We start from the raw sequence: 10,022 nt of genomic DNA, 5'->3' as shown, positions 1-10,022 counted from the left end.
CACTACCACCGCCACCGCCACCATCACCACCACTACCACCTCCACCGTCACCACCGCCACCGCCGCCACCTCCACCTCCACCTCCTCCTTCTCCTCTACCGCCTCCTTCACCTCTCGCGGGGGTTAAAGTTAAACCCGCTGTTGTTGTTGCTGCCTCCGTCGTTGCCCTCGTCTCTCTCTCTCTCTCTCTCTCTCTCTCTCTCTCTCTCTCTCTCTCTCTCTCTCTCCCTCCCTCTCTCTCTCACCCTCTCTCAGCCCTCTCTCACCCTTTCCTCGTCTCTCTCTCTCTCTCTCTCTCTCTCTCTCTCTCTCTCTGCTCCGTCTCTCTCATCCACCGAGCGAGCTCTGGCCGTGGTAGTCGGTCGTGATTCGACGTTTCGATTTTGCGTCCCAATATCTCAGCTGAGACAATGGGGATCGCAATACGCGCGATCGGGGTACGACGTCGCGATAAGACGAATAAGAGGGAGGAAAGAGACGGTGGTCGACTTGGGGATGCCCTATATTGAATCTTTGACGATGGTGAGAGAGAAAGAGAGAGGGAGGGGGAGAGAGAGAGAGAGAGAGAGTGCGCGAGTCGGTGGCCGCGATTTTGGCGTTCTACATTCGATTCCTTGAAGAAGAGCAAGCTGATTTTGATGTCTCACAATGGACTCTTCAATAATTTCTCGTTCGCGACATCGACGTGCGCGGGCGACGTGGAGTTTCGCGTTTTGGAAAGCCGAACGATCAGCCGAGTCGGGCGCGCTTGTTGAAGGAGCACTGATTTTTCACTGGAAAGGTCGACCGCGGCAGGTCAAGAACGGGGATAATAATCGCCTATAGTCGAAATAAATGGCGCTTGACCGGCGATCGCGACAGAAGGCAAAGGAATTCAACGGAATTTCGCGAATTTTTCATCGGTCGAACGAACAAGTTGAAAAGCGCGCACACGAGCCGTGGAATGGAATTTTTAGGCGGCCGGGAAACGCCGCGCGTTTCTTCGTGGCTGCGATTGCTCGTGCAGCTCGACGCGACAGCAGCTGAAAGTCGACTTGTCCGCGCGTAAAAAGGAATAAATTTGGCGCAATACGCGCCCCTCTCGGGAAACGACGGCATTCGTTAGAGCGGAACTCGCAAATATTGCAGCGCTCGGACGCGAGGCGCGATCGCACACTGTGATCCCGTATTTTCGTCTATCGACAGCGCGGCGTATTTAGGGCAAAGGTGATCGACCGCGACTTAGGACCGCGCGGTGGCTTCGTCAAACGCGGCGCTCAGGTGTGTGGGATTCGCATACGCGAGCGAGCGAGCGAGCGAGCGAGTCGCCGCGTACGCTTGTTAATTTGCTAGCGGCTGAGTGTGCGTGACTGTGCGTGAGTGTGCATGCGTCGGGCGGGAAGGGTCAGCTGAATATTTTACTTGCTGTTTCCAAGTGCTTTGTAGGTCACAGCGATAAATCGGAGTAATTAAGCGACGGTGCTATCTGAAAATCGCGCGATCTCGCGCGAGAAGCGGCCGTATGGAAATTTCTCGGTGTTTTACCAGATACCGATTAGAACCCTCGAGTTTGTCCCGGACTTGCGACTTGCCAACCGGGGGAATCCCGCTCTCAGAGGCAAACTCGAAATAGAATCGAATAAAAACTGCCAGTACTGTCGGAAATTTCGCGCATCTCTTCTCAGTCGATAATGTCGGTATGCTTTGATGATATCGAACAGGAAATTCCATTTCCGCTGCCAACTATTGTATACATACAAAACGACTGGATGCAAATCGAAGGAGAAGTAAAATTTTCATGTAAAACGAAAAGCAGCAGCAGCAATATCGGAGAAACTTTGGAGCTCCTCCACTTATATATAGAGCGGCGCGTTTGAAACGTTACATTTCCAAGTTGAATCTGCGCAGTCGTAAACTTTGGAAAATCGGACTGGATCCCGCTGAAATCCCAAGAACTTTCCCGCGCGAGGTGACAGAGAGAGAGAGAGAGAGAGAGAGAGAGCTCGTCAGCCGCTAAATAGAATTCTTACGCGCTCCTTCCGGCTGAGGCACAGAGAGCGCGCTGTGTCTCGCGCTGGATTTTGCCCGCGAATGCAGGGCGTCCCGTCCCCTTTATATTTCACAAAGCTCTCGCTAAAGTCGCTGAAAACATCCGCGCGCGCGCGCGCGCATGAACGCGCATTCATCTCCCCCCTTGCGCGCGATATTTTCCGCGTATAAACGCGGCAGGAGGATGGATGGCATTCTCAGTGGCGGATTTCTCGTCGATAGTTGCATGCAAAGAGTTGGGCGCCAGCGCGCGCGGAGGACCGAGTCTAAGGGCTAAGTGGATAAAATCGTAAGGAAACCGCAGCGACCGGCGCGGCGCGAAAAAACGCCGGCCCGCGGCTTTGCGGGCGATCGTCGGCTTTTGTCAGGCGGAACTTGCGTTGTCTATATTTCCGCCGCCGCGCCGTGGCGAGATCGAAATTTCGTCGCCCGCTCGGAATTTCACAGCCGTGAATTTTATCGTCGCAGCCCCGCCGCGCCGCGACGCGACACGCAGTCGCTCGCAGCTTTCCGCGCGGAGAAGGACGGCCGCGGCGCGCGTAATCGCCGTTATTAAGTATCACAATGTCTCCGGAGGGAAATCTTAACATCGACCGCGTATAATTATCCGTCGATCGATAGCTCGTCGCCGATGTTCCTTTCGCGTCCCCTTATTCCCTCTTTTGTCGCTGCATACGCCGACCAAGCTTTACGCTACGCGAGGCGATCGACCGGCTAATTAAGCAGCTGATGAGACACGCGCGCTGAACGCGAGCGATCGGCTCCTTTCATCGAGAATACGCGAGCTTAATATATCTCCTTCGATAGTCGCGGGAAACTCGTTTCCACGCGCCCCCCCCCCTTCTTCTCGCTGCGAGTCTTCCACTCGTAGCGTCTCTTCCACTCGCGTGGAAGAGCGCGATCGCTCCTTCTTCCCGGCTTCCTTTCTTCGTCTCGATAGCGGCTTGTTTACGGGAACATTTTCCGCCAAAATACCCAATTATCTCGGAATTAACTCCGCGCGAGGATGCGACACACGCGCGAGGAATGACTTCGCTCCCGCTTATCTTACCGACTTTCGGAGGCGATCAGAGGGGATGCATCTCAGCGAAGAGGAGAAGAAAGTTTACGCGCGAGCCGCGATCGATGAGCGCGACCGACTCGGGCCCGCTTCGTCCTTTTGGGAAGGGGAGGGGAGAATATATGGATTTAATAGAATAGATTGAATGGATTAGAGAGAGAGAGAGAGAGAGAGAGAGGAGAGCCACCGTAGTGCGGCCCCCGAAATTAATAGACGACCGACGTCCGAGATGATGAATCGGAGTGGAATAGAATAAGATATTCCGCGACGCGCGCCTTCGCGTGCGTCTTCCTCCGTGAAACGCCGAACTCACGGCCGAGAAAAACAGATGAATAACAAATAACGCGGCAAGAGAGAGACAGTTGAGAGGGGAGGAGGGAGGGGAGAGCAGGCCGTTAAAGAGCGATTATGATAGCGGTTCTAGGTAGGTAGGAAGGACACGTAGGTGACTTGAAACATGAACTGGCTGTTCAATTCGGATATCTCGACTTTCAACACCGAGTTTGTATACACGTGTACTTTCCCTGTTGACAGGGAATTCAATACGTGTAATTCAGGGCGCGTTTTCGTCTCGCGCGCGCGCGCGCGCGATTAATCGTCCGGAAATGAATCAGCGTGAACAATGACACAAGGTCGCGGAAGAAGTGCGCAATTCGCTCCGCGAAGGCGGAGGTCGATTCCACGAGCGGCGCGAGGATCGGCCGATCCGCGATTACCTCGGCGAATTATTGAGCCTCGCAGGCGACGTTTGCGCAGATGCGCGATGTCTCTAAGCAGGGGGTCTGTGCCGTTCACCCCGCGACGATTCTGTCCTACATCGGACAGCGCTGTTTTCATCCGCCGCCCGATGCGTCGAAAAATTGGCGACCCGTGACCCCATCACCCCCGGATAATTATCGACGTCCAGCTCGGGGCGACGTGCCCCCCCCCAGGGTCGCCCCGGGAGTACGCTCGAAAATTCGTGGCGAAACGCGCTTTCTGCGCGCGTTCCACTCGCTCGTGTGAACGAATATGAAACTATTCGGGAAGGAACGCGCGAAACGACGATGAAATTGGCCAGTGAGAGCTAGTCATCGAGCGGACAACGGACCGGCTGGAATCGACAAGAAACGCGCTGAACCGCGCTCTGGCGCGAAGGGAATCTCTCTTGTTCGTTCCGGCAAAAAATGTCTGCTCGATGGTCAAAATCGATGGTCGTTAATCGATCTGTTAATCGGTCAGTCTTATACTTATACTTGTTGCGAATAATTTCAGTCGGGAAATGTTCCGAGCTCCGCTTTTATACGTAACATTGCCTGTCCATGAAGTAAAATCAATCCGAGTTTGAGGGAAAGAAACGCGGCCAAGATGTGTGAACCGGAATATTCGGTCGATGAGAGTCGTATCTTGTTAATTATACGGACTCGCGTAATCCCGTTGCCGGGGATGTTATCGAGGCGTTTGCGGTATCGATTCTCTCGGGAATGAAATATCTGAGGAGCCGGCGAAAATGTGATGATTTCGAATGTGTGAAAATGTGCGTCGTTGCGCCGCTTCAGTTACACGACTCGAGCGAGCAGGACTCGCGGCGATTTGGCGATCGATGTTAAACGGGGGTATTATTAACGCCATTAACGAGGGAGGAAGACCTGAAGAGCGGGGGGGAAGGAGGAGAAACGCCGCGGCGGCGCGTGCTGTGTCGATACCCGCGGAAGTCGCGCGACTGAAAAAAAGCTGAAAGAAAGCAATGCCTGATGAGTGCCATTAAAATTACACTCGCAAGCAGTGCCAACTTGCGGTGCCAGCTTGTTGTTGCTCCTAAAACCCAAAAGATTGCAGCGGCAATCTTGCGCGCGTGCGAGATTATCACCACCGATCGGAGCAACACCCGCTTGTTAACAATAGCAGCACTTGCTGGAAGAAGCTTAGCTCCCGACTAGAATTCTTTCCACTGTGCAGCTACGAAAGATCGCGGCAACTACGTCTCGGCGCAATTAATAGGCGGCGCGGTTGTTTAATCGCACTGCCATTCGCTGAGCTTTGCTGATAATTTGCGGATAACAGGTAGCCGCGCGAATACGTGCGTGTCGATCGACGAACGCTTGGATGCGTCGCGCGAATCGCGGTTACCCCGTCTCGCTGCTTAGTTGGGTAACTTGATGAGACTGCACTCTTTCCCTTTAATTGCACGGCGCACCGGCGTAATGCGACCTGCGGCCGGCTCGCTCTCTGGGCCAACTGCTGCTCGATGTGTGTTATTCAATTTGCCGGGCCCGAGTTGTGCCGCACGGTCGGAAAGTGAATTAAAATGGAAAAGAAAAGCGACGGTGGGGAAAATGGAGTCGCCTCGCCTCGCCTCGCCTCGCCTCGCCTCGCCGCGAAACACGCGGAAGGACGCGGACGCGGACGCCGCTGCGCCGCTCTGCAATATCGCCGGCGATTGATTATGACGCGGACTATCGAAACTGTTATTAATAGCCGACTGTTTCGATTGATACCCGCCCCGCTCTCAGAAGCGCGTGCTTGTCTCACGTCGCTCTGTTCGCGCTGATCACGACGCGTCTTCGACTCGCGCGACACGAGCGCGTCACCTGATCGGCTGACGCCGATCGTCGGAACGCTCAGGTGTCAGCCGAGGAACGACGGCTCGCTCCGGCTTGCACCTGCGGCTTACTCCCGCGATTCATCCCGACGATTTCTTCACCGGCTCGACTTTCAGCGGAAGATCGCGCGGCCGGAACAACGCGGCCGAGTGTGTCTTGTCCGCGCGCTTTAACGAGGACCAGCGATGCGACACCGCGCTTAGTCCCCGCGGAATTCACCGAGCAAGCCGTTCCGTTTATACGGAAGCACCTGAGCACCCGCTCGAGGATCAGCGAAAGCCTCGCGATACAAACGCTGTATAATCGGCGACGATCGAAAGAATCCGCGCGATCGAGCAGACGCTGTACGCGACAGCGAAAGCCGTGGAGGAGGGAGACCCTCCCTCGCTCGCCGAGAGTCCCTCTCGAAGGATCTATCGAGACGCAGCGCGTCGTCGATCGATTGTGATCGTGATCACTTGACCGGGACGAGATATCGGGGAAGGGAAAGGAAAAGGATCTCGCGAAAAGTGAGTCTCGAGCCGGCGTTCTCTACGAGAGTGACTTACGGCAGGTAGCTCGACGACGATGACGACGACGACGACGACGACGACGACGACGACGACAGCAAAGACGAAGACGAAGACGAGGAGGAGGACGACAAGACGACGCGGAAGACGAACGGACGCTCGTCCGTCATACCGGACGGACTTGCGACTCACGACGACGACGACGACGACGACGACGACGACGACGACGACGACGGCAGCGCAGACGATGACCGCGTTTCCGCGACACGTTGCCTGCTCCTTGCTCGCGTTAAGCGCATCATCCGGTCGGCCCCGAACGCGCGGGTTGATTGACCGCCGGTGGTCGCACCGCGCGCGCTGCACTATCGATTATACGTCTAGCGAAACGGAGCGGAGCAGAGCGGTGGCACGTGGTGGTGCTTCGACTAGGCCAGCGGTGTGCGCGCGGCCCTACGCCCTATCGCTCGCACGCTCGGCGCATGTTTATCGGTGTTCCCTGCGTTCGCCCGCCGCAATAAGGATCCCGCAATCGCGCCGGTGCCGACTGCGGTCACGCTGGAGGAAGAGGCCTCCGCGACGGCGACCGCGCAGGATCGCCACGGAGAGCGGAGGCTATCCCCCGCGCACCTGGACCGCCGTCGCCGTCGCCGATCGCCGATTAACCGTCGAAGAGGGAGCTCTCGTGGATCGACGATGGGGGGGAGGAAACAGTGATGGTGGTGGTGCGAGAAGCTACCAGCAGCAGGCGCGATGGCACGCAGCGGATCGGGAAAGCGCTCTGCGATTTTCCGCTCCTTCCTCGAGCTCCCTCCCTCGAGAACCTCCTCAGTGTCCTCGTCGATGATGCCGCGGGAAGTTTCGCGACGCGGCGACTCGCGAGATCGTTCCCTCCTCTCCGCCGGCTGCTTGTCGAGAGAATTGAGGTCTCGGGAGGCTTGGAATTCTTACGGCGCGCCGCGGTGAAACCGATTCGCTTTACATCGCGTTAGGTGTTTTTCTGTGATTTTTTTTGTTTGCTGGCGACATATTGCAGGGATGAGAAAAAAAGAGTAGGTAATGACGATCAACGATCGCCGTGACGGGCGAAGGAAGGATGGGAAGTAATTCTCGGTGGAGGATCACGCGCGAGGACTTTACGCCGCTGCAAGGTCGCTTAATGAAATTAGCGAGGGTTAATTTTCTCTCGCTTCGTTCGGCAGATTGGTTAACTATAGGGGAATTCCAGCGCTTAACAGCTTTTTTGTAGCTGAGAGAAAGTTTAGTTTATCGGAGTTGAGTGTGGGGGAGGGGGGGGGGTTTGGGCAGCCGACCAGCCGTCCCCCCGCTCGCCCCGACGTATCATATCGTAGTCGCTAAACCAGCGGCTACTTTAATCATCCGGAATCTTGCATGCGCGAAGAAAATGAATTCGCCACAGTCACGCGACTCGCCGTTACGTGCCGAGACCGGCCGCGTGCGAGTTACTATTTCTTTCGCGGAATAAATCAAACCGTGCAAAAATTAGCCTCCGTCAGGAACGCGTGCGCGCGAGACAAATGTATTTCCCCTTGCCCGTTGTTCTCCAGCCACGCACCATCCCGATTACACGTTCCCGACGAAACTCGCTCGTCGTTTGGACTTTTCCCGTTCGCTCCTCAGTCCTGGTCGAAATGGAGAGAGAGAGAGAGAGAGAGAGAGAGAGAGAGAGAGAAACAGAGGGAGCTGATTTTATCAACGTCGATTAACCGTAATCGCGGTAAATTAAATTTGGCTCTCTTCTTCACTCTTCTCTCTCTCTCTCTCTCTCTCTCCCCCTCTCCAGACGTAAAAAAGATAAAAAGCAAATTACAGCACGGTTTCAGGTAATTGACACTGATGAAAAAGCGTAGGAGGAACTTGAGAGGCGAGTAATGAAAATTAATTTAAAAAGACGACCAATTTTAGTGTATACTTTACGCCACCAATTACGCCCGTTGTTATTGTTCCGCGACAGCGATTAATGTCGTGTAAATCGACAGAGGCGGGAGTTTGGGGCCGGGGACGGGAAGTAATTTGCACGTCCGTCGCAAGCGGAGGTGCAGGAGGTGCGCCGAGCCGCGACTAACAGCAATAGCAACTTGGCAATAAGTTCTTTTTATTTATTAAGAAAAATCTCCCTGTTATTAGCGTCGTTGAGTAAGTACCGTGTCGTAGTTTTCGCGCGAGGATAAACATATCTCGGCGTTTGTGTGTCGCATAATTCCGCACGCGTAGCAAAATAAATCGGATATCTTTTTCTTGTTTCTTCCTTTCCTCTTCTTTTTATTCTGTACGAAATTGTCGTTGCGGCGCGAGTCGCCTTTACCGGACGAGTCGTTTATCCAAGGCGCTTTTACAAGGATGCCGGTCGCGTGTTTCTTTCTTTTTTTCTTTTCCTCTGTTTTTCTCTCCCTTTTTTTTTTTTTCAATATCGTACAATTAAATTACATCGAGGGTAAATAGGTCGCCGTCCGTATCCGTGCGGTTCTCAGAGAGGCTTACATCCCCGAACGGATACCGACTAATGCTTTGCAATTATATTAAAGTGGCAAGAAAAGCCGCATTCAAACCGCCTTACACGCTAATATTTATAATTACGTAATTCATCACAGCAATGAACAAAATATACGTGTGCGCATGTGGATGTACAAAACTCGTGAGTCGCTTCTCTCATTCACTCATTCACTCTCACTCTCTCTTTCTTTCTCTCTCTCTCTCTCTCTCTCTCTCTCTCTTATTTTCTTGTCATTCTCTCGTAAATTTCGCGCAAGTCGCGTTACTCGCAACTTCCGACTCTTCTCGCGTTTTCAATTACCGCCTTACAAGTTACAACTTACTTTAGAAGTATTAAAATTACATCCTATAATATCTGTTTCCGGAATTCAATGCAGCCGCGTCAATTACGAGTCACGCAGGGTGAGGGTGTGTGAAGGAGGGGGGGGGGAGGGGGAGAGGTGGAATCTCTCATGTTCACGCTGCGTAGGAAGGACGGGAAAGGGCCAATTAAAACTCGCTAATACGTACGCACAACGGTGTGACTTCTGTCAAATTTTTCTCGCCAAAGGAAAAAACGTGTACGGAGACAAGTTTCGGTGGGAGGAGTAACCGATCGTTCGTTACTTTTTTTGCGATTCGCGTAAGGCATTAGAAGTTGTATATTTAAGGCATCGGTCGTCGTTTCTGCTTCGCATCTGGGACGCGCGTAAAGTAACAAGGCCTGCTCTTTCTCTCTTTCTCTCTCTCTCTCTTTTTCTATCTATCTGTATTTTCGCTATTAGGTCTCGTCTCAAAGTAGAACGTGTGTAGAAATAAAAAACAAAATGTAGTGTCGTTACAACATAGTAATGTACCAATACGCCGATAGAGTATCGATGATGATGATGATGATGATGATGATAATAATATAATAATGAAGATAACGATGACGGCAACAAAGACAGCATCTACGATCTCGAGATATAATCGATGATGTCGATGATCGATGACGCTGCTTCTTGCTGTCGAAGATGACGTTGACGTAACGCAATAGTTACAAAAAATTACATAAAACATATATTTATACGTACGTGTGTATTATATACGACTACGACGGTTTCGCTTAGCGTGTGAAGTTTCGTGTGCTTGTTGTGTGTATGTGTGAATATGTTTTAACGGGGGTTTTAAGGACATATCGCGATAGGTCGTCGTCCTATCTGTACAAAAATAAGAATCTGTCTCGTTATTAAATGCTCAAATATTTAATAATTCGAATCCATACACTTTCGCTTATCAACAAATCACCTGAATTCCGGAACAGTCCATTATTTAGAAAATATATGGTATATATACAATAAAAATGCTTTTAGA

Source organism: Harpegnathos saltator, unplaced genomic scaffold, assembly GCF_003227715.2.
Source record: "Harpegnathos saltator strain DR-91 unplaced genomic scaffold, Hsal_v8.6 scaffold657, whole genome shotgun sequence".
Taxonomy (NCBI): Eukaryota; Metazoa; Arthropoda; class Insecta; order Hymenoptera; family Formicidae; genus Harpegnathos; species Harpegnathos saltator.
Note: the sequence above shows the minus strand (reverse complement) of the source record.